Genomic DNA, 17,298 nt, shown 5'->3' on the forward strand with positions numbered 1-17,298 from the left:
CAGCTGTTAATCAGGCTCACTTTGACTTTACATAGTGCACCAAGAGATAGTTTCTCGTTTACGGCCACACCGGCCTGAGTACGCCTGATCTCGTCCGATCTCGGAAGCTAAGCAGGGTCGGGCCTGGTTAGTACTTGAATGGGAGACCGCCTGGGAATACCAGGTGCTGTAAGCTTTTTGTCACTGCCTTGTGGAATTTCAACTCTTTGTCCGTTTTTTCCCACAAGGCTGAAATATGTGCCCTCGCTTTGAAATAAGTAAGCAAGGTTAGTTTGTATTTCATCCAACAATCTGTGCTACAAATTATGGCTACAGTATATGCAATTTCATCCATTTTTTGAGATTGCCTTTCGCTTACGGCCACACCGGCCTGAGTACGCCTGATCTCGTCCGATCTCGGAAGCTAAGCAGGGTCGGGCCTGGTTAGTACTTGGATGGGAGACCGCCTGGGAATACCAGGTGCTGTAAGCTTTTTGTCACTGCCCAGTGGAATTTCAACTCTTTGTCCGTTTTTTCCCACAAGGCTTAAATATGTGCCCTCGCTTTGAAATAAGTAAGCAAGGTTAGTTTGTATTTCATCCAACAATCTGTGCTACAAATTATGGCTACAGTATATGCAATTTCTTCCACTTTTTGAGTGACACAAAGATGCTTATCTAAATGGTGGAAATGCAACAGCTGTTAATCAGGCTCACTTTGACTTTACATAGTGCACCAAGAGATAGTTTCTCGCTTACGGCCACACCGGCCTGAGTACGCCTGATCTCGTCCGATCTCGGAAGCTAAGCAGGGTCGGGCCTGGTTAGTACTTGAATGGGAGACCGCCTGGGAATACCAGGTGCTGTAAGCTTTTTGTCACTGCCTTGTGGAATTTCAACTCTTTGTCCGTTTTTTCCCACAAGGCTGAAATATGTGCCCTCGCTTTGAAATAAGTAAGCAAGGTTAGTTTGTATTTCATCCAACAATCTGTGCTACAAATTATGGCTACAGTATATGCAATTTCATCCACTTTTTGAGATTTTGCTTTTCGCTTGCGGCCACACCGGCCTGAGTACGCCTGATCTCGTCCGATCTCGGAAGCTAAGCAGGGTCGGGCCTGGTTAGTACTTGGATGGGAGACCGCCTGGGAATACCAGGTGCTGTAAGCTTTTTGTCACTGCCTTGTGGAATTTCAACTCTTTGTCCGTTTTTTCCCACAAGGCTGAAATATGTGCCCTCGCTTTGAAATAAGTAAGCAAGGTTAGTTTGTATTTCATCCAACAATCTGTGCTACAAATTATGGCTACAGTATATGCAATTTCTTCCACTTTTTGAGTGACACAAAGATGCTTATCTAAATGGTGGAAATGCAACAGCTGTTAATCAGGCTCACTTTGACTTTACATAGTGCACCAAGAGATAGTTTCTCGTTTACGGCCACACCGGCCTGAGTACGCCTGATCTCGTCCGATCTCGGAAGCTAAGCAGGGTCGGGCCTGGTTAGTACTTGAATGGGAGACCGCCTGGGAATACCAGGTGCTGTAAGCTTTTTGTCACTGCCTTGTGGAATTTCAACTCTTTGTCCGTTTTTTCCCACAAGGCTGAAATATGTGCCCTCGCTTTGAAATAAGTAAGCAAGGTTAGTTTGTATTTCATCCAACAATCTGTGCTACAAATTATGGCTACAGTATATGCAATTTCATCCATTTTTTGAGATTGCCTTTCGCTTACGGCCACACCGGCCTGAGTACGCCTGATCTCGTCCGATCTCGGAAGCTAAGCAGGGTCGGGCCTGGTTAGTACTTGGATGGGAGACCGCCTGGGAATACCAGGTGCTGTAAGCTTTTTGTCACTGCCCAGTGGAATTTCAACTCTTTGTCCGTTTTTTCCCACAAGGCTTAAATATGTGCCCTCGCTTTGAAATAAGTAAGCAAGGTTAGTTTGTATTTCATCCAACAATCTGTGCTACAAATTATGGCTACAGTATATGCAATTTCTTCCACTTTTTGAGTGACACAAAGATGCTTATCTAAATGGTGGAAATGCAACAGCTGTTAATCAGGCTCACTTTGACTTTACATAGTGCACCAAGAGATAGTTTCTCGTTTACGGCCACACCGGCCTGAGTACGCCTGATCTCGTCCGATCTCGGAAGCTAAGCAGGGTCGGGCCTGGTTAGTACTTGAATGGGAGACCGCCTGGGAATACCAGGTGCTGTAAGCTTTTTGTCACTGCCTTGTGGAATTTCAACTCTTTGTCCGTTTTTTCCCACAAGGCTGAAATATGTGCCCTCGCTTTGAAATAAGTAAGCAAGGTTAGTTTGTATTTCATCCAACAATCTGTGCTACAAATTATGGCTACAGTATATGCAATTTCATCCATTTTTTGAGATTGCCTTTCGCTTACGGCCACACCGGCCTGAGTACGCCTGATCTCGTCCGATCTCGGAAGCTAAGCAGGGTCGGGCCTGGTTAGTACTTGGATGGGAGACCGCCTGGGAATACCAGGTGCTGTAAGCTTTTTGTCACTGCCCAGTGGAATTTCAACTCTTTGTCCGTTTTTTCCCACAAGGCTTAAATATGTGCCCTCGCTTTGAAATAAGTAAGCAAGGTTAGTTTGTATTTCATCCAACAATCTGTGCTACAAATTATGGCTACAGTATATGCAATTTCTTCCACTTTTTGAGTGACACAAAGATGCTTATCTAAATGGTGGAAATGCAACAGCTGTTAATCAGGCTCACTTTGACTTTACATAGTGCACCAAGAGATAGTTTCTCGTTTACGGCCACACCGGCCTGAGTACGCCTGATCTCGTCCGATCTCGGAAGCTAAGCAGGGTCGGGCCTGGTTAGTACTTGAATGGGAGACCGCCTGGGAATACCAGGTGCTGTAAGCTTTTTGTCACTGCCTTGTGGAATTTCAACTCTTTGTCCGTTTTTTCCCACAAGGCTGAAATATGTGCCCTCGCTTTGAAATAAGTAAGCAAGGTTAGTTTGTATTTCATCCAACAATCTGTGCTACAAATTATGGCTACAGTATATGCAATTTCATCCATTTTTTGAGATTGCCTTTCGCTTACGGCCACACCGGCCTGAGTACGCCTGATCTCGTCCGATCTCGGAAGCTAAGCAGGGTCGGGCCTGGTTAGTACTTGGATGGGAGACCGCCTGGGAATACCAGGTGCTGTAAGCTTTTTGTCACTGCCTTGTGGAATTTCAACTCTTTGTCCGTTTTTTCCCACAAGGCTGAAATATGTGCCCTCGCTTTGAAATAAGTAAGCAAGGTTAGTTTGTATTTCATCCAACAATCTGTGCTACAAATTATGGCTACAGTATATGCAATTTCTTCCACTTTTTGAGTGACACAAAGATGCTTATCTAAATGGTGGAAATGCAACAGCTGTTAATCAGGCTCACTTTGACTTTACATAGTGCACCAAGAGATAGTTTCTCGTTTACGGCCACACCGGCCTGAGTACGCCTGATCTCGTCCGATCTCGGAAGCTAAGCAGGGTCGGGCCTGGTTAGTACTTGAATGGGAGACCGCCTGGGAATACCAGGTGCTGTAAGCTTTTTGTCACTGCCTTGTGGAATTTCAACTCTTTGTCCGTTTTTTCCCACAAGGCTGAAATATGTGCCCTCGCTTTGAAATAAGTAAGCAAGGTTAGTTTGTATTTCATCCAACAATCTGTGCTACAAATTATGGCTACAGTATATGCAATTTCATCCATTTTTTGAGATTGCCTTTCGCTTACGGCCACACCGGCCTGAGTACGCCTGATCTCGTCCGATCTCGGAAGCTAAGCAGGGTCGGGCCTGGTTAGTACTTGGATGGGAGACCGCCTGGGAATACCAGGTGCTGTAAGCTTTTTGTCACTGCCCAGTGGAATTTCAACTCTTTGTCCGTTTTTTCCCACAAGGCTTAAATATGTGCCCTCGCTTTGAAATAAGTAAGCAAGGTTAGTTTGTATTTCATCCAACAATCTGTGCTACAAATTATGGCTACAGTATATGCAATTTCTTCCACTTTTTGAGTGACACAAAGATGCTTATCTAAATGGTGGAAATGCAACAGCTGTTAATCAGGCTCACTTTGACTTTACATAGTGCACCAAGAGATAGTTTCTCGCTTACGGCCACACCGGCCTGAGTACGCCTGATCTCGTCCGATCTCGGAAGCTAAGCAGGGTCGGGCCTGGTTAGTACTTGAATGGGAGACCGCCTGGGAATACCAGGTGCTGTAAGCTTTTTGTCACTGCCTTGTGGAATTTCAACTCTTTGTCCGTTTTTTCCCACAAGGCTGAAATATGTGCCCTCGCTTTGAAATAAGTAAGCAAGGTTAGTTTGTATTTCATCCAACAATCTGTGCTACAAATTATGGCTACAGTATATGCAATTTCATCCACTTTTTGAGATTTTGCTTTTCGCTTGCGGCCACACCGGCCTGAGTACGCCTGATCTCGTCCGATCTCGGAAGCTAAGCAGGGTCGGGCCTGGTTAGTACTTGGATGGGAGACCGCCTGGGAATACCAGGTGCTGTAAGCTTTTTGTCACTGCCTTGTGGAATTTCAACTCTTTGTCCGTTTTTTCCCACAAGGCTGAAATATGTGCCCTCGCTTTGAAATAAGTAAGCAAGGTTAGTTTGTATTTCATCCAACAATCTGTGCTACAAATTATGGCTACAGTATATGCAATTTCATCCATTTTTTGAGATTGCCTTTCGCTTACGGCCACACCGGCCTGAGTACGCCTGATCTCGTCCGATCTCGGAAGCTAAGCAGGGTCGGGCCTGGTTAGTACTTGGATGGGAGACCGCCTGGGAATACCAGGTGCTGTAAGCTTTTTGTCACTGCCTTGTGGAATTTCAACTCTTTGTCCGTTTTTTCCCACAAGGCTGAAATATGTGCCCTCGCTTTGAAATAAGTAAGCAAGGTTAGTTTGTATTTCATCCAACAATCTGTGCTACAAATTATGGCTACAGTATATGCAATTTCTTCCACTTTTTGAGTGACACAAAGATGCTTATCTAAATGGTGGAAATGCAACAGCTGTTAATCAGGCTCACTTTGACTTTACATAGTGCACCAAGAGATAGTTTCTCGTTTACGGCCACACCGGCCTGAGTACGCCTGATCTCGTCCGATCTCGGAAGCTAAGCAGGGTCGGGCCTGGTTAGTACTTGAATGGGAGACCGCCTGGGAATACCAGGTGCTGTAAGCTTTTTGTCACTGCCTTGTGGAATTTCAACTCTTTGTCCGTTTTTTCCCACAAGGCTGAAATATGTGCCCTCGCTTTGAAATAAGTAAGCAAGGTTAGTTTGTATTTCATCCAACAATCTGTGCTACAAATTATGGCTACAGTATATGCAATTTCATCCATTTTTTGAGATTGCCTTTCGCTTACGGCCACACCGGCCTGAGTACGCCTGATCTCGTCCGATCTCGGAAGCTAAGCAGGGTCGGGCCTGGTTAGTACTTGGATGGGAGACCGCCTGGGAATACCAGGTGCTGTAAGCTTTTTGTCACTGCCTTGTGGAATTTCAACTCTTTGTCCGTTTTTTCCCACAAGGCTGAAATATGTGCCCTCGCTTTGAAATAAGTAAGCAAGGTTAGTTTGTATTTCATCCAACAATCTGTGCTACAAATTATGGCTACAGTATATGCAATTTCTTCCACTTTTTGAGTGACACAAAGATGCTTATCTAAATGGTGGAAATGCAACAGCTGTTAATCAGGCTCACTTTGACTTTACATAGTGCACCAAGAGATAGTTTCTCGTTTACGGCCACACCGGCCTGAGTACGCCTGATCTCGTCCGATCTCGGAAGCTAAGCAGGGTCGGGCCTGGTTAGTACTTGAATGGGAGACCGCCTGGGAATACCAGGTGCTGTAAGCTTTTTGTCACTGCCTTGTGGAATTTCAACTCTTTGTCCGTTTTTTCCCACAAGGCTGAAATATGTGCCCTCGCTTTGAAATAAGTAAGCAAGGTTAGTTTGTATTTCATCCAACAATCTGTGCTACAAATTATGGCTACAGTATATGCAATTTCATCCATTTTTTGAGATTGCCTTTCGCTTACGGCCACACCGGCCTGAGTACGCCTGATCTCGTCCGATCTCGGAAGCTAAGCAGGGTCGGGCCTGGTTAGTACTTGGATGGGAGACCGCCTGGGAATACCAGGTGCTGTAAGCTTTTTGTCACTGCCCAGTGGAATTTCAACTCTTTGTCCGTTTTTTCCCACAAGGCTTAAATATGTGCCCTCGCTTTGAAATAAGTAAGCAAGGTTAGTTTGTATTTCATCCAACAATCTGTGCTACAAATTATGGCTACAGTATATGCAATTTCTTCCACTTTTTGAGTGACACAAAGATGCTTATCTAAATGGTGGAAATGCAACAGCTGTTAATCAGGCTCACTTTGACTTTACATAGTGCACCAAGAGATAGTTTCTCGTTTACGGCCACACCGGCCTGAGTACGCCTGATCTCGTCCGATCTCGGAAGCTAAGCAGGGTCGGGCCTGGTTAGTACTTGAATGGGAGACCGCCTGGGAATACCAGGTGCTGTAAGCTTTTTGTCACTGCCTTGTGGAATTTCAACTCTTTGTCCGTTTTTTCCCACAAGGCTGAAATATGTGCCCTCGCTTTGAAATAAGTAAGCAAGGTTAGTTTGTATTTCATCCAACAATCTGTGCTACAAATTATGGCTACAGTATATGCAATTTCATCCACTTTTTGAGATTGCCTTTTGCTTGCGGCCACACCGGCCTGAGTACGCCTGATCTCGTCCGATCTTGGAAGCTAAGCAGGGTCGGGCCTGGTTAGTACTTGGATGGGAGACCGCCTGGGAATACCAGGTGCTGTAAGCTTTTTGTCACTGCCTTGTGGAATTTCAACTCTTTGTCCGTTTTTTCCCACAAGGCTGAAATATGTGCCCTCGCTTTGAAATAAGTAAGCAAGGTTAGTTTGTATTTCATCCAACAATCTGTGCTACAAATTATGGCTACAGTATATGCAATTTCTTCCACTTTTTGAGTGACACAAAGATGCTTATCTAAATGGTGGAAATGCAACAGCTGTTAATCAGGCTCACTTTGACTTTACATAGTGCACCAAGAGATAGTTTCTCGCTTACGGCCACACCGGCCTGAGTACGCCTGATCTCGTCCGATCTCGGAAGCTAAGCAGGGTCGGGCCTGGTTAGTACTTGAATGGGAGACCGCCTGGGAATACCAGGTGCTGTAAGCTTTTTGTCACTGCCTTGTGGAATTTCAACTCTTTGTCCGTTTTTTCCCACAAGGCTGAAATATGTGCCCTCGCTTTGAAATAAGTAAGCAAGGTTAGTTTGTATTTCATCCAACAATCTGTGCTACAAATTATGGCTACAGTATATGCAATTTCATCCACTTTTTGAGATTTTGCTTTTCGCTTGCGGCCACACCGGCCTGAGTACGCCTGATCTCGTCCGATCTCGGAAGCTAAGCAGGGTCGGGCCTGGTTAGTACTTGGATGGGAGACCGCCTGGGAATACCAGGTGCTGTAAGCTTTTTGTCACTGCCTTGTGGAATTTCAACTCTTTGTCCGTTTTTTCCCACAAGGCTGAAATATGTGCCCTCGCTTTGAAATAAGTAAGCAAGGTTAGTTTGTATTTCATCCAACAATCTGTGCTACAAATTATGGCTACAGTATATGCAATTTCATCCATTTTTTGAGATTGCCTTTCGCTTACGGCCACACCGGCCTGAGTACGCCTGATCTCGTCCGATCTCGGAAGCTAAGCAGGGTCGGGCCTGGTTAGTACTTGGATGGGAGACCGCCTGGGAATACCAGGTGCTGTAAGCTTTTTGTCACTGCCCAGTGGAATTTCAACTCTTTGTCCGTTTTTTCCCACAAGGCTTAAATATGTGCCCTCGCTTTGAAATAAGTAAGCAAGGTTAGTTTGTATTTCATCCAACAATCTGTGCTACAAATTATGGCTACAGTATATGCAATTTCTTCCACTTTTTGAGTGACACAAAGATGCTTATCTAAATGGTGGAAATGCAACAGCTGTTAATCAGGCTCACTTTGACTTTACATAGTGCACCAAGAGATAGTTTCTCGTTTACGGCCACACCGGCCTGAGTACGCCTGATCTCGTCCGATCTCGGAAGCTAAGCAGGGTCGGGCCTGGTTAGTACTTGAATGGGAGACCGCCTGGGAATACCAGGTGCTGTAAGCTTTTTGTCACTGCCTTGTGGAATTTCAACTCTTTGTCCGTTTTTTCCCACAAGGCTGAAATATGTGCCCTCGCTTTGAAATAAGTAAGCAAGGTTAGTTTGTATTTCATCCAACAATCTGTGCTACAAATTATGGCTACAGTATATGCAATTTCATCCACTTTTTGAGATTGCCTTTCGCTTGCGGCCACACCGGCCTGAGTACGCCTGATCTCGTCCGATCTTGGAAGCTAAGCAGGGTCGGGCCTGGTTAGTACTTGGATGGGAGACCGCCTGGGAATACCAGGTGCTGTAAGCTTTTTGTCACTGCCTTGTGGAATTTCAACTCTTTGTCCGTTTTTTCCCACAAGGCTGAAATATGTGCCCTCGCTTTGAAATAAGTAAGCAAGGTTAGTTTGTATTTCATCCAACAATCTGTGCTACAAATTATGGCTACAGTATATGCAATTTCTTCCACTTTTTGAGTGACACAAAGATGCTTATCTAAATGGTGGAAATGCAACAGCTGTTAATCAGGCTCACTTTGACTTTACATAGTGCACCAAGAGATAGTTTCTCGTTTACGGCCACACCGGCCTGAGTACGCCTGATCTCGTCCGATCTCGGAAGCTAAGCAGGGTCGGGCCTGGTTAGTACTTGAATGGGAGACCGCCTGGGAATACCAGGTGCTGTAAGCTTTTTGTCACTGCCTTGTGGAATTTCAACTCTTTGTCCGTTTTTTCCCACAAGGCTGAAATATGTGCCCTCGCTTTGAAATAAGTAAGCAAGGTTAGTTTGTATTTCATCCAACAATCTGTGCTACAAATTATGGCTACAGTATATGCAATTTCATCCATTTTTTGAGATTGCCTTTCGCTTACGGCCACACCGGCCTGAGTACGCCTGATCTCGTCCGATCTCGGAAGCTAAGCAGGGTCGGGCCTGGTTAGTACTTGAATGGGAGACCGCCTGGGAATACCAGGTGCTGTAAGCTTTTTGTCACTGCCTTGTGGAATTTCAACTCTTTGTCCGTTTTTTCCCACAAGGCTGAAATATGTGCCCTCGCTTTGAAATAAGTAAGCAAGGTTAGTTTGTATTTCATCCAACAATCTGTGCTACAAATTATGGCTACAGTATATGCAATTTCATCCATTTTTTGAGATTGCCTTTCGCTTACGGCCACACCGGCCTGAGTACGCCTGATCTCGTCCGATCTCGGAAGCTAAGCAGGGTCGGGCCTGGTTAGTACTTGGATGGGAGACCGCCTGGGAATACCAGGTGCTGTAAGCTTTTTGTCACTGCCCAGTGGAATTTCAACTCTTTGTCCGTTTTTTCCCACAAGGCTTAAATATGTGCCCTCGCTTTGAAATAAGTAAGCAAGGTTAGTTTGTATTTCATCCAACAATCTGTGCTACAAATTATGGCTACAGTATATGCAATTTCTTCCACTTTTTGAGTGACACAAAGATGCTTATCTAAATGGTGGAAATGCAACAGCTGTTAATCAGGCTCACTTTGACTTTACATAGTGCACCAAGAGATAGTTTCTCGTTTACGGCCACACCGGCCTGAGTACGCCTGATCTCGTCCGATCTCGGAAGCTAAGCAGGGTCGGGCCTGGTTAGTACTTGAATGGGAGACCGCCTGGGAATACCAGGTGCTGTAAGCTTTTTGTCACTGCCTTGTGGAATTTCAACTCTTTGTCCGTTTTTTCCCACAAGGCTGAAATATGTGCCCTCGCTTTGAAATAAGTAAGCAAGGTTAGTTTGTATTTCATCCAACAATCTGTGCTACAAATTATGGCTACAGTATATGCAATTTCATCCACTTTTTGAGATTGCCTTTCGCTTGCGGCCACACTGGCCTGAGTACGCCTGATCTCGTCCGATCTTGGAAGCTAAGCAGGGTCGGGCCTGGTTAGTACTTGGATGGGAGACCGCCTGGGAATACCAGGTGCTGTAAGCTTTTTGTCACTGCCTTGTGGAATTTCAACTCTTTGTCCGTTTTTTCCCACAAGGCTGAAATATGTGCCCTCGCTTTGAAATAAGTAAGCAAGGTTAGTTTGTATTTCATCCAACAATCTGTGCTACAAATTATGGCTACAGTATATGCAATTTCTTCCACTTTTTGAGTGACACAAAGATGCTTATCTAAATGGTGGAAATGCAACAGCTGTTAATCAGGCTCACTTTGACTTTACATAGTGCACCAAGAGATAGTTTCTCGCTTACGGCCACACCGGCCTGAGTACGCCTGATCTCGTCCGATCTCGGAAGCTAAGCAGGGTCGGGCCTGGTTAGTACTTGAATGGGAGACCGCCTGGGAATACCAGGTGCTGTAAGCTTTTTGTCACTGCCTTGTGGAATTTCAACTCTTTGTCCGTTTTTTCCCACAAGGCTGAAATATGTGCCCTCGCTTTGAAATAAGTAAGCAAGGTTAGTTTGTATTTCATCCAACAATCTGTGCTACAAATTATGGCTACAGTATATGCAATTTCATCCACTTTTTGAGATTGCCTTTCGCTTGCGGCCACACCGGCCTGAGTACGCCTGATCTCGTCCGATCTCGGAAGCTAAGCAGGGTCGGGCCTGGTTAGTACTTGAATGGGAGACCGCCTGGGAATACCAGGTGCTGTAAGCTTTTTGTCACTGCCTTGTGGAATTTCAACTCTTTGTCCGTTTTTTCCCACAAGGCTGAAATATGTGCCCTCGCTTTGAAATAAGTAAGCAAGGTTAGTTTGTATTTCATCCAACAATCTGTGCTACAAATTATGGCTACAGTATATGCAATTTCATCCATTTTTTGAGATTGCCTTTCGCTTACGGCCACACCGGCCTGAGTACGCCTGATCTCGTCCGATCTCGGAAGCTAAGCAGGGTCGGGCCTGGTTAGTACTTGGATGGGAGACCGCCTGGGAATACCAGGTGCTGTAAGCTTTTTGTCACTGCCCAGTGGAATTTCAACTCTTTGTCCGTTTTTTCCCACAAGGCTTAAATATGTGCCCTCGCTTTGAAATAAGTAAGCAAGGTTAGTTTGTATTTCATCCAACAATCTGTGCTACAAATTATGGCTACAGTATATGCAATTTCTTCCACTTTTTGAGTGACACAAAGATGCTTATCTAAATGGTGGAAATGCAACAGCTGTTAATCAGGCTCACTTTGACTTTACATAGTGCACCAAGAGATAGTTTCTCGTTTACGGCCACACCGGCCTGAGTACGCCTGATCTCGTCCGATCTCGGAAGCTAAGCAGGGTCGGGCCTGGTTAGTACTTGAATGGGAGACCGCCTGGGAATACCAGGTGCTGTAAGTTTTTTGTCACTGCCTTGTGGAATTTCAACTCTTTGTCCGTTTTTTCCCACAAGGCTGAAATATGTGCCCTCGCTTTGAAATAAGTAAGCAAGGTTAGTTTGTATTTCATCCAACAATCTGTGCTACAAATTATGGCTACAGTATATGCAATTTCATCCACTTTTTGAGATTGCCTTTCGCTTGCGGCCACACCGGCCTGAGTACGCCTGATCTCGTCCGATCTTGGAAGCTAAGCAGGGTCGGGCCTGGTTAGTACTTGGATGGGAGACCGCCTGGGAATACCAGGTGCTGTAAGCTTTTTGTCACTGCCTTGTGGAATTTCAACTCTTTGTCCGTTTTTTCCCACAAGGCTGAAATATGTGCCCTCGCTTTGAAATAAGTAAGCAAGGTTAGTTTGTATTTCATCCAACAATCTGTGCTACAAATTATGGCTACAGTATATGCAATTTCTTCCACTTTTTGAGTGACACAAAGATGCTTATCTAAATGGTGGAAATGCAACAGCTGTTAATCAGGCTCACTTTGACTTTACATAGTGCACCAAGAGATAGTTTCTCGTTTACGGCCACACCGGCCTGAGTACGCCTGATCTCGTCCGATCTCGGAAGCTAAGCAGGGTCGGGCCTGGTTAGTACTTGAATGGGAGACCGCCTGGGAATACCAGGTGCTGTAAGCTTTTTGTCACTGCCTTGTGGAATTTCAACTCTTTGTCCGTTTTTTCCCACAAGGCTGAAATATGTGCCCTCGCTTTGAAATAAGTAAGCAAGGTTAGTTTGTATTTCATCCAACAATCTGTGCTACAAATTATGGCTACAGTATATGCAATTTCATCCACTTTTTGAGATTGCCTTTCGCTTGCGGCCACACCGGCCTGAGTACGCCTGATCTCGTCCGATCTCGGAAGCTAAGCAGGGTCGGGCCTGGTTAGTACTTGGATGGGAGACCGCCTGGGAATACCAGGTGCTGTAAGCTTTTTGTCACTGCCCAGTGGAATTTCAACTCTTTGTCCGTTTTTTCCCACAAGGCTTAAATATGTGCCCTCGCTTTGAAATAAGTAAGCAAGGTTAGTTTGTATTTCATCCAACAATCTGTGCTACAAATTATGGCTACAGTATATGCAATTTCTTCCACTTTTTGAGTGACACAAAGATGCTTATCTAAATGGTGGAAATGCAACAGCTGTTAATCAGGCTCACTTTGACTTTACATAGTGCACCAAGAGATAGTTTCTCGTTTACGGCCACACCGGCCTGAGTACGCCTGATCTCGTCCGATCTCGGAAGCTAAGCAGGGTCGGGCCTGGTTAGTACTTGAATGGGAGACCGCCTGGGAATACCAGGTGCTGTAAGCTTTTTGTCACTGCCTTGTGGAATTTCAACTCTTTGTCCGTTTTTTCCCACAAGGCTGAAATATGTGCCCTCGCTTTGAAATAAGTAAGCAAGGTTAGTTTGTATTTCATCCAACAATCTGTGCTACAAATTATGGCTACAGTATATGCAATTTCATCCACTTTTTGAGATTGCCTTTCGCTTGCGGCCACACCGGCCTGAGTACGCCTGATCTCGTCCGATCTTGGAAGCTAAGCAGGGTCGGGCCTGGTTAGTACTTGGATGGGAGACCGCCTGGGAATACCAGGTGCTGTAAGCTTTTTGTCACTGCCTTGTGGAATTTCAACTCTTTGTCCGTTTTTTCCCACAAGGCTGAAATATGTGCCCTCGCTTTGAAATAAGTAAGCAAGGTTAGTTTGTATTTCATCCAACAATCTGTGCTACAAATTATGGCTACAGTATATGCAATTTCTTCCACTTTTTGAGTGACACAAAGATGCTTATCTAAATGGTGGAAATGCAACAGCTGTTAATCAGGCTCACTTTGACTTTACATAGTGCACCAAGAGATAGTTTCTCGTTTACGGCCACACCGGCCTGAGTACGCCTGATCTCGTCCGATCTCGGAAGCTAAGCAGGGTCGGGCCTGGTTAGTACTTGAATGGGAGACCGCCTGGGAATACCAGGTGCTGTAAGCTTTTTGTCACTGCCTTGTGGAATTTCAACTCTTTGTCCGTTTTTTCCCACAAGGCTGAAATATGTGCCCTCGCTTTGAAATAAGTAAGCAAGGTTAGTTTGTATTTCATCCAACAATCTGTGCTACAAATTATGGCTACAGTATATGCAATTTCATCCATTTTTTGAGATTGCCTTTCGCTTACGGCCACACCGGCCTGAGTACGCCTGATCTCGTCCGATCTCGGAAGCTAAGCAGGGTCGGGCCTGGTTAGTACTTGGATGGGAGACCGCCTGGGAATACCAGGTGCTGTAAGCTTTTTGTCACTGCCCAGTGGAATTTCAACTCTTTGTCCGTTTTTTCCCACAAGGCTTAAATATGTGCCCTCGCTTTGAAATAAGTAAGCAAGGTTAGTTTGTATTTCATCCAACAATCTGTGCTACAAATTATGGCTACAGTATATGCAATTTCTTCCACTTTTTGAGTGACACAAAGATGCTTATCTAAATGGTGGAAATGCAACAGCTGTTAATCAGGCTCACTTTGACTTTACATAGTGCACCAAGAGATAGTTTCTCGTTTACGGCCACACCGGCCTGAGTACGCCTGATCTCGTCCGATCTCGGAAGCTAAGCAGGGTCGGGCCTGGTTAGTACTTGAATGGGAGACCGCCTGGGAATACCAGGTGCTGTAAGCTTTTTGTCACTGCCTTGTGGAATTTCAACTCTTTGTCCGTTTTTTCCCACAAGGCTGAAATATGTGCCCTCGCTTTGAAATAAGTAAGCAAGGTTAGTTTGTATTTCATCCAACAATCTGTGCTACAAATTATGGCTACAGTATATGCAATTTCATCCACTTTTTGAGATTGCCTTTCGCTTGCGGCCACACCGGCCTGAGTACGCCTGATCTCGTCCGATCTTGGAAGCTAAGCAGGGTCGGGCCTGGTTAGTACTTGGATGGGAGACCGCCTGGGAATACCAGGTGCTGTAAGCTTTTTGTCACTGCCTTGTGGAATTTCAACTCTTTGTCCGTTTTTTCCCACAAGGCTGAAATATGTGCCCTCGCTTTGAAATAAGTAAGCAAGGTTAGTTTGTATTTCATCCAACAATCTGTGCTACAAATTATGGCTACAGTATATGCAATTTCTTCCACTTTTTGAGTGACACAAAGATGCTTATCTAAATGGTGGAAATGCAACAGCTGTTAATCAGGCTCACTTTGACTTTACATAGTGCACCAAGAGATAGTTTCTCGCTTACGGCCACACCGGCCTGAGTACGCCTGATCTCGTCCGATCTCGGAAGCTAAGCAGGGTCGGGCCTGGTTAGTACTTGAATGGGAGACCGCCTGGGAATACCAGGTGCTGTAAGCTTTTTGTCACTGCCTTGTGGAATTTCAACTCTTTGTCCGTTTTTTCCCACAAGGCTGAAATATGTGCCCTCGCTTTGAAATAAGTAAGCAAGGTTAGTTTGTATTTCATCCAACAATCTGTGCTACAAATTATGGCTACAGTATATGCAATTTCATCCATTTTTTGAGATTGCCTTTCGCTTACGGCCACACCGGCCTGAGTACGCCTGATCTCGTCCGATCTCGGAAGCTAAGCAGGGTCGGGCCTGGTTAGTACTTGGATGGGAGACCGCCTGGGAATACCAGGTGCTGTAAGCTTTTTGTCACTGCCCAGTGGAATTTCAACTCTTTGTCCGTTTTTTCCCACAAGGCTTAAATATGTGCCCTCGCTTTGAAATAAGTAAGCAAGGTTAGTTTGTATTTCATCCAACAATCTGTGCTACAAATTATGGCTACAGTATATGCAATTTCTTCCACTTTTTGAGTGACACAAAGATGCTTATCTAAATGGTGGAAATGCAACAGCTGTTAATCAGGCTCACTTTGACTTTACATAGTGCACCAAGAGATAGTTTCTCGTTTACGGCCACACCGGCCTGAGTACGCCTGATCTCGTCCGATCTCGGAAGCTAAGCAGGGTCGGGCCTGGTTAGTACTTGAATGGGAGACCGCCTGGGAATACCAGGTGCTGTAAGCTTTTTGTCACTGCCTTGTGGAATTTCAACTCTTTGTCCGTTTTTTCCCACAAGGCTGAAATATGTGCCCTCGCTTTGAAATAAGTAAGCAAGGTTAGTTTGTATTTCATCCAACAATCTGTGCTACAAATTATGGCTACAGTATATGCAATTTCATCCACTTTTTGAGATTGCCTTTCGCTTGCGGCCACACCGGCCTGAGTACGCCTGATCTCGTCCGATCTTGGAAGCTAAGCAGGGTCGGGCCTGGTTAGTACTTGGATGGGAGACCGCCTGGGAATACCAGGTGCTGTAAGCTTTTTGTCACTGCCTTGTGGAATTTCAACTCTTTGTCCGTTTTTTCCCACAAGGCTGAAATATGTGCCCTCGCTTTGAAATAAGTAAGCAAGGTTAGTTTGTATTTCATCCAACAATCTGTGCTACAAATTATGGCTACAGTATATGCAATTTCTTCCACTTTTTGAGTGACACAAAGATGCTTATCTAAATGGTGGAAATGCAACAGCTGTTAATCAGGCTCACTTTGACTTTACATAGTGCACCAAGAGATAGTTTCTCGCTTACGGCCACACCGGCCTGAGTACGCCTGATCTCGTCCGATCTCGGAAGCTAAGCAGGGTCGGGCCTGGTTAGTACTTGAATGGGAGACCGCCTGGGAATACCAGGTGCTGTAAGCTTTTTGTCACTGCCTTGTGGAATTTCAACTCTTTGTCCGTTTTTTCCCACAAGGCTGAAATATGTGCCCTCGCTTTGAAATAAGTAAGCAAGGTTAGTTTGTATTTCATCCAACAATCTGTGCTACAAATTATGGCTACAGTATATGCAATTTCATCCACTTTTTGAGATTGCCTTTCGCTTGCGGCCACACCGGCCTGAGTACGCCTGATCTCGTCCGATCTTGGAAGCTAAGCAGGGTCGGGCCTGGTTAGTACTTGGATGGGAGACCGCCTGGGAATACCAGGTGCTGTAAGCTTTTTGTCACTGCCTTGTGGAATTTCAACTCTTTGTCCGTTTTTTCCCACAAGGCTGAAATATGTGCCCTCGCTTTGAAATAAGTAAGCAAGGTTAGTTTGTATTTCATCCAACAATCTGTGCTACAAATTATGGCTACAGTATATGCAATTTCATCCACTTTTTGAGATTGCCTTTCGCTTGCGGCCACACCGGCCTGAGTACGCCTGATCTCGTCCGATCTTGGAAGCTAAGCAGGGTCGGGCCTGGTTAGTACTTGGATGGGAGACCGCCTGGGAATACCAGGTGCTGTAAGCTTTTTGTCACTGCCTTGTGGAATTTCAACTCTTTGTCCGTTTTTTCCCACAAGGCTGAAATATGTGCCCTCGCTTTGAAATAAGTAAGCAAGGTTAGTTTGTATTTCATCCAACAATCTGTGCTACAAATTATGGCTACAGTATATGCAATTTCTTCCACTTTTTGAGTGACACAAAGATGCTTATCTAAATGGTGGAAATGCAACAGCTGTTAATCAGGCTCACTTTGACTTTACATAGTGCACCAAGAGATAGTTTCTCGCTTACGGCCACACCGGCCTGAGTACGCCTGATCTCGTCCGATCTCGGAAGCTAAGCAGGGTCGGGCCTGGTTAGTACTTGAATGGGAGACCGCCTGGGAATACCAGGTGCTGTAAGCTTTTTGTCACTGCCTTGTGGAATTTCAACTCTTTGTCCGTTTTTTCCCACAAGGCTGAAATATGTGCCCTCGCTTTGAAATAAGTAAGCAAGGTTAGTTTGTATTTCATCCAA

General features: G+C 45.1%; 52 non-coding genes across 52 annotated transcripts; all 52 read left to right on the forward strand.

Annotated features, from left to right (window-relative positions):
• The first annotated feature begins 56 nt into the window (after positions 1 to 56).
• Positions 57 to 175, forward strand: LOC118950837. The gene has a single exon (XR_005042764.1). It is a non-coding gene; the product is annotated as a 5S ribosomal RNA (ribosomal RNA).
• A 177-nt stretch (positions 176 to 352) lies between these two features.
• Positions 353 to 471, forward strand: LOC118950652. The gene has a single exon (XR_005042579.1). It is a non-coding gene; the product is annotated as a 5S ribosomal RNA (ribosomal RNA).
• A 260-nt stretch (positions 472 to 731) lies between these two features.
• Positions 732 to 850, forward strand: LOC118950724. The gene has a single exon (XR_005042651.1). It is a non-coding gene; the product is annotated as a 5S ribosomal RNA (ribosomal RNA).
• A 179-nt stretch (positions 851 to 1,029) lies between these two features.
• Positions 1,030 to 1,148, forward strand: LOC118950762. Its single transcript, XR_005042689.1, has one exon. It is a non-coding gene; the product is annotated as a 5S ribosomal RNA (ribosomal RNA).
• Positions 1,149 to 1,408: 260 nt separating this feature from the next.
• On the forward strand, positions 1,409 to 1,527 carry LOC118950838. Its single transcript, XR_005042765.1, has one exon. It is a non-coding gene; the product is annotated as a 5S ribosomal RNA (ribosomal RNA).
• Positions 1,528 to 1,704: 177 nt separating this feature from the next.
• LOC118950653 lies at positions 1,705 to 1,823 on the forward strand. The gene has a single exon (XR_005042580.1). It is a non-coding gene; the product is annotated as a 5S ribosomal RNA (ribosomal RNA).
• A 260-nt stretch (positions 1,824 to 2,083) lies between these two features.
• On the forward strand, positions 2,084 to 2,202 carry LOC118950840. The gene has a single exon (XR_005042767.1). It is a non-coding gene; the product is annotated as a 5S ribosomal RNA (ribosomal RNA).
• Positions 2,203 to 2,379: 177 nt separating this feature from the next.
• LOC118950654 lies at positions 2,380 to 2,498 on the forward strand. Its single transcript, XR_005042581.1, has one exon. It is a non-coding gene; the product is annotated as a 5S ribosomal RNA (ribosomal RNA).
• A 260-nt stretch (positions 2,499 to 2,758) lies between these two features.
• Positions 2,759 to 2,877, forward strand: LOC118950841. Its single transcript, XR_005042768.1, has one exon. It is a non-coding gene; the product is annotated as a 5S ribosomal RNA (ribosomal RNA).
• A 177-nt stretch (positions 2,878 to 3,054) lies between these two features.
• Positions 3,055 to 3,173, forward strand: LOC118950655. The gene has a single exon (XR_005042582.1). It is a non-coding gene; the product is annotated as a 5S ribosomal RNA (ribosomal RNA).
• A 260-nt stretch (positions 3,174 to 3,433) lies between these two features.
• On the forward strand, positions 3,434 to 3,552 carry LOC118950842. Its single transcript, XR_005042769.1, has one exon. It is a non-coding gene; the product is annotated as a 5S ribosomal RNA (ribosomal RNA).
• A 177-nt stretch (positions 3,553 to 3,729) lies between these two features.
• LOC118950656 lies at positions 3,730 to 3,848 on the forward strand. The gene has a single exon (XR_005042583.1). It is a non-coding gene; the product is annotated as a 5S ribosomal RNA (ribosomal RNA).
• Positions 3,849 to 4,108: 260 nt separating this feature from the next.
• Positions 4,109 to 4,227, forward strand: LOC118950725. Its single transcript, XR_005042652.1, has one exon. It is a non-coding gene; the product is annotated as a 5S ribosomal RNA (ribosomal RNA).
• Positions 4,228 to 4,406: 179 nt separating this feature from the next.
• LOC118950763 lies at positions 4,407 to 4,525 on the forward strand. Its single transcript, XR_005042690.1, has one exon. It is a non-coding gene; the product is annotated as a 5S ribosomal RNA (ribosomal RNA).
• A 177-nt stretch (positions 4,526 to 4,702) lies between these two features.
• Positions 4,703 to 4,821, forward strand: LOC118950657. The gene has a single exon (XR_005042584.1). It is a non-coding gene; the product is annotated as a 5S ribosomal RNA (ribosomal RNA).
• Positions 4,822 to 5,081: 260 nt separating this feature from the next.
• Positions 5,082 to 5,200, forward strand: LOC118950843. Its single transcript, XR_005042770.1, has one exon. It is a non-coding gene; the product is annotated as a 5S ribosomal RNA (ribosomal RNA).
• A 177-nt stretch (positions 5,201 to 5,377) lies between these two features.
• On the forward strand, positions 5,378 to 5,496 carry LOC118950658. The gene has a single exon (XR_005042585.1). It is a non-coding gene; the product is annotated as a 5S ribosomal RNA (ribosomal RNA).
• Positions 5,497 to 5,756: 260 nt separating this feature from the next.
• LOC118950844 lies at positions 5,757 to 5,875 on the forward strand. The gene has a single exon (XR_005042771.1). It is a non-coding gene; the product is annotated as a 5S ribosomal RNA (ribosomal RNA).
• Positions 5,876 to 6,052: 177 nt separating this feature from the next.
• On the forward strand, positions 6,053 to 6,171 carry LOC118950659. The gene has a single exon (XR_005042586.1). It is a non-coding gene; the product is annotated as a 5S ribosomal RNA (ribosomal RNA).
• A 260-nt stretch (positions 6,172 to 6,431) lies between these two features.
• On the forward strand, positions 6,432 to 6,550 carry LOC118950845. The gene has a single exon (XR_005042772.1). It is a non-coding gene; the product is annotated as a 5S ribosomal RNA (ribosomal RNA).
• Positions 6,551 to 6,727: 177 nt separating this feature from the next.
• LOC118950933 lies at positions 6,728 to 6,846 on the forward strand. Its single transcript, XR_005042860.1, has one exon. It is a non-coding gene; the product is annotated as a 5S ribosomal RNA (ribosomal RNA).
• A 260-nt stretch (positions 6,847 to 7,106) lies between these two features.
• LOC118950726 lies at positions 7,107 to 7,225 on the forward strand. Its single transcript, XR_005042653.1, has one exon. It is a non-coding gene; the product is annotated as a 5S ribosomal RNA (ribosomal RNA).
• A 179-nt stretch (positions 7,226 to 7,404) lies between these two features.
• LOC118950764 lies at positions 7,405 to 7,523 on the forward strand. Its single transcript, XR_005042691.1, has one exon. It is a non-coding gene; the product is annotated as a 5S ribosomal RNA (ribosomal RNA).
• A 177-nt stretch (positions 7,524 to 7,700) lies between these two features.
• Positions 7,701 to 7,819, forward strand: LOC118950660. The gene has a single exon (XR_005042587.1). It is a non-coding gene; the product is annotated as a 5S ribosomal RNA (ribosomal RNA).
• A 260-nt stretch (positions 7,820 to 8,079) lies between these two features.
• On the forward strand, positions 8,080 to 8,198 carry LOC118950846. The gene has a single exon (XR_005042773.1). It is a non-coding gene; the product is annotated as a 5S ribosomal RNA (ribosomal RNA).
• Positions 8,199 to 8,375: 177 nt separating this feature from the next.
• LOC118950934 lies at positions 8,376 to 8,494 on the forward strand. Its single transcript, XR_005042861.1, has one exon. It is a non-coding gene; the product is annotated as a 5S ribosomal RNA (ribosomal RNA).
• Positions 8,495 to 8,754: 260 nt separating this feature from the next.
• On the forward strand, positions 8,755 to 8,873 carry LOC118950847. Its single transcript, XR_005042774.1, has one exon. It is a non-coding gene; the product is annotated as a 5S ribosomal RNA (ribosomal RNA).
• A 177-nt stretch (positions 8,874 to 9,050) lies between these two features.
• LOC118950727 lies at positions 9,051 to 9,169 on the forward strand. Its single transcript, XR_005042654.1, has one exon. It is a non-coding gene; the product is annotated as a 5S ribosomal RNA (ribosomal RNA).
• Positions 9,170 to 9,346: 177 nt separating this feature from the next.
• On the forward strand, positions 9,347 to 9,465 carry LOC118950662. Its single transcript, XR_005042589.1, has one exon. It is a non-coding gene; the product is annotated as a 5S ribosomal RNA (ribosomal RNA).
• A 260-nt stretch (positions 9,466 to 9,725) lies between these two features.
• On the forward strand, positions 9,726 to 9,844 carry LOC118950848. Its single transcript, XR_005042775.1, has one exon. It is a non-coding gene; the product is annotated as a 5S ribosomal RNA (ribosomal RNA).
• A 177-nt stretch (positions 9,845 to 10,021) lies between these two features.
• Positions 10,022 to 10,140, forward strand: LOC118951010. The gene has a single exon (XR_005042937.1). It is a non-coding gene; the product is annotated as a 5S ribosomal RNA (ribosomal RNA).
• Positions 10,141 to 10,400: 260 nt separating this feature from the next.
• On the forward strand, positions 10,401 to 10,519 carry LOC118950729. Its single transcript, XR_005042656.1, has one exon. It is a non-coding gene; the product is annotated as a 5S ribosomal RNA (ribosomal RNA).
• A 177-nt stretch (positions 10,520 to 10,696) lies between these two features.
• On the forward strand, positions 10,697 to 10,815 carry LOC118950899. Its single transcript, XR_005042826.1, has one exon. It is a non-coding gene; the product is annotated as a 5S ribosomal RNA (ribosomal RNA).
• A 177-nt stretch (positions 10,816 to 10,992) lies between these two features.
• Positions 10,993 to 11,111, forward strand: LOC118950663. The gene has a single exon (XR_005042590.1). It is a non-coding gene; the product is annotated as a 5S ribosomal RNA (ribosomal RNA).
• A 260-nt stretch (positions 11,112 to 11,371) lies between these two features.
• LOC118950985 lies at positions 11,372 to 11,490 on the forward strand. Its single transcript, XR_005042912.1, has one exon. It is a non-coding gene; the product is annotated as a 5S ribosomal RNA (ribosomal RNA).
• A 177-nt stretch (positions 11,491 to 11,667) lies between these two features.
• On the forward strand, positions 11,668 to 11,786 carry LOC118950935. Its single transcript, XR_005042862.1, has one exon. It is a non-coding gene; the product is annotated as a 5S ribosomal RNA (ribosomal RNA).
• A 260-nt stretch (positions 11,787 to 12,046) lies between these two features.
• On the forward strand, positions 12,047 to 12,165 carry LOC118950849. The gene has a single exon (XR_005042776.1). It is a non-coding gene; the product is annotated as a 5S ribosomal RNA (ribosomal RNA).
• Positions 12,166 to 12,342: 177 nt separating this feature from the next.
• On the forward strand, positions 12,343 to 12,461 carry LOC118950765. The gene has a single exon (XR_005042692.1). It is a non-coding gene; the product is annotated as a 5S ribosomal RNA (ribosomal RNA).
• A 260-nt stretch (positions 12,462 to 12,721) lies between these two features.
• LOC118950851 lies at positions 12,722 to 12,840 on the forward strand. Its single transcript, XR_005042778.1, has one exon. It is a non-coding gene; the product is annotated as a 5S ribosomal RNA (ribosomal RNA).
• Positions 12,841 to 13,017: 177 nt separating this feature from the next.
• Positions 13,018 to 13,136, forward strand: LOC118950936. Its single transcript, XR_005042863.1, has one exon. It is a non-coding gene; the product is annotated as a 5S ribosomal RNA (ribosomal RNA).
• Positions 13,137 to 13,396: 260 nt separating this feature from the next.
• On the forward strand, positions 13,397 to 13,515 carry LOC118950852. Its single transcript, XR_005042779.1, has one exon. It is a non-coding gene; the product is annotated as a 5S ribosomal RNA (ribosomal RNA).
• Positions 13,516 to 13,692: 177 nt separating this feature from the next.
• On the forward strand, positions 13,693 to 13,811 carry LOC118950664. Its single transcript, XR_005042591.1, has one exon. It is a non-coding gene; the product is annotated as a 5S ribosomal RNA (ribosomal RNA).
• Positions 13,812 to 14,071: 260 nt separating this feature from the next.
• LOC118950853 lies at positions 14,072 to 14,190 on the forward strand. Its single transcript, XR_005042780.1, has one exon. It is a non-coding gene; the product is annotated as a 5S ribosomal RNA (ribosomal RNA).
• Positions 14,191 to 14,367: 177 nt separating this feature from the next.
• On the forward strand, positions 14,368 to 14,486 carry LOC118950937. Its single transcript, XR_005042864.1, has one exon. It is a non-coding gene; the product is annotated as a 5S ribosomal RNA (ribosomal RNA).
• A 260-nt stretch (positions 14,487 to 14,746) lies between these two features.
• On the forward strand, positions 14,747 to 14,865 carry LOC118950730. The gene has a single exon (XR_005042657.1). It is a non-coding gene; the product is annotated as a 5S ribosomal RNA (ribosomal RNA).
• Positions 14,866 to 15,042: 177 nt separating this feature from the next.
• LOC118950665 lies at positions 15,043 to 15,161 on the forward strand. Its single transcript, XR_005042592.1, has one exon. It is a non-coding gene; the product is annotated as a 5S ribosomal RNA (ribosomal RNA).
• Positions 15,162 to 15,421: 260 nt separating this feature from the next.
• On the forward strand, positions 15,422 to 15,540 carry LOC118950854. Its single transcript, XR_005042781.1, has one exon. It is a non-coding gene; the product is annotated as a 5S ribosomal RNA (ribosomal RNA).
• Positions 15,541 to 15,717: 177 nt separating this feature from the next.
• Positions 15,718 to 15,836, forward strand: LOC118950939. The gene has a single exon (XR_005042866.1). It is a non-coding gene; the product is annotated as a 5S ribosomal RNA (ribosomal RNA).
• Positions 15,837 to 16,096: 260 nt separating this feature from the next.
• LOC118950731 lies at positions 16,097 to 16,215 on the forward strand. The gene has a single exon (XR_005042658.1). It is a non-coding gene; the product is annotated as a 5S ribosomal RNA (ribosomal RNA).
• A 177-nt stretch (positions 16,216 to 16,392) lies between these two features.
• On the forward strand, positions 16,393 to 16,511 carry LOC118950940. Its single transcript, XR_005042867.1, has one exon. It is a non-coding gene; the product is annotated as a 5S ribosomal RNA (ribosomal RNA).
• Positions 16,512 to 16,688: 177 nt separating this feature from the next.
• LOC118950941 lies at positions 16,689 to 16,807 on the forward strand. Its single transcript, XR_005042868.1, has one exon. It is a non-coding gene; the product is annotated as a 5S ribosomal RNA (ribosomal RNA).
• Positions 16,808 to 17,067: 260 nt separating this feature from the next.
• LOC118950732 lies at positions 17,068 to 17,186 on the forward strand. The gene has a single exon (XR_005042659.1). It is a non-coding gene; the product is annotated as a 5S ribosomal RNA (ribosomal RNA).
• Positions 17,187 to 17,298: the final 112 nt, after the last annotated feature.

The sequence above is a fragment of the Oncorhynchus mykiss genome, unplaced genomic scaffold, assembly GCF_013265735.2.
Source record: "Oncorhynchus mykiss isolate Arlee unplaced genomic scaffold, USDA_OmykA_1.1 un_scaffold_318, whole genome shotgun sequence".
NCBI classification, from domain to species: Eukaryota; Metazoa; Chordata; class Actinopteri; order Salmoniformes; family Salmonidae; genus Oncorhynchus; species Oncorhynchus mykiss.